Genomic DNA, 4,304 nt, shown 5'->3' on the forward strand with positions numbered 1-4,304 from the left:
GTCTGTCACTAAATAATAAATAATAATTATTTTCACTGGTGCACGTCTGAGCGCGCACAATACGCCACCTCGTATCCACAGATAGATAACATTTAAGTTTTTCTACCGTACACGCTATACTTTAATGATTAATGATGTTAAATAGGTACATACGATGTATTAATCTGTATTAACTGATATCAAATCTATGCAAGTGACGTGACGGTGATGTTTTTTATCGAACGTGATCCATACCATTATCGCATATGAGGTAAATGATACATAAAATGTTCGGTAATTTATGGAAATGGTATCACAATTATTGTTAATCATAGCAGGTGATTAAAGAGGAATTTTCTTTTTACATTATAAATGTGAATCATATTGTTATAGTAGGCGAGGCCGACGTTAATGAGGATTTTATCGAGCATCGCGGAAAATCGTTAGAATTGGTAGATTACATGGTAGCAAAAAGGCCAATGTGTTTTCACTTTTTTCTTTGTTCGAGAAAGCGTCATTAGCTTTTCAAATTTGAAGAAAAACGGTGCTATAGATATACTTAAGCGCGTCAGATAGATGTCACTAAAATGAAATAAACGATTTTCATGTTTGTTCAGAAAAAAAAAATTCGAACGCGTCAGATGAAGTCAAGGGGGTTTGAACAACATGGAAATGTCCATTCGTACTTCGCTAATCTGACGATTTGAACGTAACCTAAGGCAATAATCGATACTTCTACTAATTTTAGCGCTTTATAAAAATCTTTCGTGGGTCTAGATGTCCCTTGATATTATTAATATAGTACTTAAGTTATAGATAATATATATGCTTTAATAAAATGAGCAATGGCATGTCGAAATGTTAAACTAAAATGTTGTACATATTATGTAAGTTCTATCTTTATGGTTACGTACTCTTATGTGATTATGAGCTATCATAAATGTAAAGATAAAGATAAGAAATTCAGAAGGTAGACTAAATTATCATAGCTTGACATTAATTAAAGTTCGTGTACCAAAATATACCTACATGAGTAATTGAAATGGGATATTTGTGATAACATAATAACAATATATTCTACTACTATAAACGCGAAAGTTTATAAGTATGGATGGATTTATGGATGTTTCATTTTCAAGCGAATGCAGCTTAACGTATCGGAATGAAATTTGATACAGAGATAGATCGTAGTCTGGATGAGCACATGGACTACTTTTTAACCGGATACCACGTGAGAGCAAGGAGATGGTGGGCACTTGATCCAACAACAATGTATGAATAATTAGATTCATCAATTTCACATCATACAATTTATTAAAACGGTGAAGAAAAACATCGTGAAGAAATCGACATATTGGAGAATCAGAAGTTGGTTGACATGTGACATCTGTAACACTTGGCGAGCGTGGTAGATTACGGCCTGATCCTCACAAAGGGCCGGTGTCCTAGTAGTAGGAACAATAAATATGGGCTGATGATACATAATATTCTTAAGACTGCAATAAAAAAGTGGCTTCTGTTATGAACCATAACGTTTATTACATGAAATTCTATAATATTTATTTCAATAATAATTTGCTCAGTTATATTAAAATATCTATTAAGTAATTACTTTATATTCGTCCTTTATTTTAAGCTAATTAACAAATAGGCAACAAACACAAAAATGCACAAAAGAGGATTAAAAAAATAAAAGACATGTCATGTTTGCGGTTGTTGTGAATTTACACTAGCTCGGTTAAGTATGTTTAAAACTGTCTCACAACGGCAATGTATGTTGTTGTGACTTTTTTCTGTTAACCGCAGTGGCGCAAAATTGTTCTTACTTTCAAAAAAGAAGCAGGTTATCAATGCTATTGTATGTTTTTTTCTTATAACTTTTTACTGCGTGAATCGATTTATACGATATATTTTTTTATTATTTACTTACATACGGCTGTACGTATTGGTATATAGGTATTTACTCTCCAACTCTCACCGGAGAAGGCTTTTTCTTCAATCCTTGTTCAGAATTCCAATTAATTGAGTCATATTGAATGTGACGAAAGTCTATTCTTATCGATCAAAGATCTGATTTGGGGAAAAGAGGGTTAAAAATACATTATTCAAAAAGCATTCGAATCCGCGGTCGCTTTATAGTTTATACATATATAGCGAAACACCTTGAAACCAATTGAAGATTATAACATGTTTTATCAATTTAAGCTAATTTATATCAAATCCATTGTATGAAGTTTCAAAATAAGACGTAACATACACGCAAGTATGTGGATGATTTGAAATTGTTTCTTACTCATAGGATTGTAGGCAATATAAAAGAAGTCAATAAGTCTTTAAATTGCCCATATTTCCTTAATACCTAAAACATTATTGACGTAGTGCCGTCTTAAGGTGGAAATATAGTCCAAGGCCTATCAATATACGCGATGGTGCGTACTACGATGGTGTTCAGTGCTGAATAGCGGAGTGCGGCGGCGTACCAGTCGGCCGCCGCAGTATGACGCGACCCGCCAACCGCCTGCCCGCCCCGGGAATGCGCCTCAACCTTAACAAACTCATTATAACTTATTAATCTTATAACAATGCATATTAACCTATATCACGCGTTATTCCACACGCAGTGCCTTCAAAGAAAACGTTATTTCATGTTTTTACGACTTTAATTAATGTTTTAAGTTGGCTAGATTATAAGCCTAAATTAATATCGATAGTATGTTTGTGTTCAGAACATTGGATTGTTAAAAGTGCGTATCAAAGGACGAGTAGGTGTGTTTACGTCAAAAAGTAACTTAGCAACCGGCGATATGTGATTGATTGATTGTATCAATATTATCGGCCCTATAATAAATATTTTCCATAAAAATTTGCACACCTATTATCGGGACATATGAGCTCCCTTTCCCATTTTGTCATTCAATTTTTAGTTTTATATAATCCGCATTGAAATGATAATGAACTCATGAAATTATTGAAAATATTAAATGTGATATAAAAAATGGAAACAAAAGAATTGAGATTTCGCGCGAAATAAGCTTGCAGCGCACAGATAAAACTTTAGACAAGAAAGTTTCGCGAAACTTTTCTCATATCTCAAACCGATACAGCTTAAATCAGTGCGTGAAGAAAAAGTGAACATACCTTATTGTGATTAAAATGATAGAATAAAAATAGTAAATATTCATAGAAAATTATCGCCTATCACATATTCGTTATCTAATTATAAATATATAGTGTATTTGCAATATCACAGTGTAAAAATTAAAGTAATTAAATCCTGGCTGTTAGTGTTGGTCATGGAAAACGGTGCCTTAAAATATGGGAGCAATAACAACAATAATGACGTCATTGAGGAGAAAGTGGTGAGTGTTCGTTAATTTATCATATAATTTAGCAAATATCTTGATCACTAAGCAACAACTTATTTTTATATGGTAACTCTTCTATTTTTACTCTGCTTTTAGCATAAAAACTGAAAGTTCTATTTATCCTATAGCACATTTGTTTATGTGAATTTTTTAACCCAAATCTTGAAGAAATGAATATTGTTGAATATTTAGGGAAAGGAATTATTTTGAATTACGTATATTAGATATGCATTATAACAAAAAAAAAGCAAACTCATTTCAAAAACAGTATTTATACAGTAACAATATGCCACTTAATTATAATATTACGACCACTTCAGGTGGCGCTATAAATTTATATAACCTTACATATGTAGACAAAAGGATGTATAAGTCAGAGTATATAATGCTATAATTTAAATGAAGGAACGTTATTGATGATTACTTAACAATATAATACAAACAAGTAATATAGAAAATAGAGTGGGGAACAAATTAAATATAAATGTTAGAATAAGATAGGTACTAGGAGTTAATTACAAACTATTTTTTTGTAATATAAATAAAAATTGTACACGTACTTATGCAGATATGATGGTTTTTATGTCATGTTGTCCCAGTGTCTATTTTATATCATAGCGGGCAACTGAGCTGGTGGTTCGCCTGATGGTAAACGATCACTACCGCCCATGAACATTCGCAGAGGCTCAGACCTCTGAGAATGCGCTGCCCGCTTTCAAGAGATAAGGGATAAGGAAAAGATTGATGACTGGAAAGAAGGAATGGACTGGGGAGGGCTAGGAGAAGGAAATAGTTCTCCGGCTCCTCCACTTACCGTGAATATTAATCAGAAAACTAGTACAAACATATTTGTTGTGTTGATTTAAATTCTCGTATTTCTTATACATATTGTACCTATTAAGCATAGAGGAAGGGTATCTTTATATACATGCGATGAGCAAAATAATTAACAATAAAAAT

This window comes from Zerene cesonia, chromosome 11 (genome assembly GCF_012273895.1).
Source record: "Zerene cesonia ecotype Mississippi chromosome 11, Zerene_cesonia_1.1, whole genome shotgun sequence".
In the NCBI taxonomy this organism is placed as follows: domain Eukaryota; kingdom Metazoa; phylum Arthropoda; class Insecta; order Lepidoptera; family Pieridae; genus Zerene; species Zerene cesonia.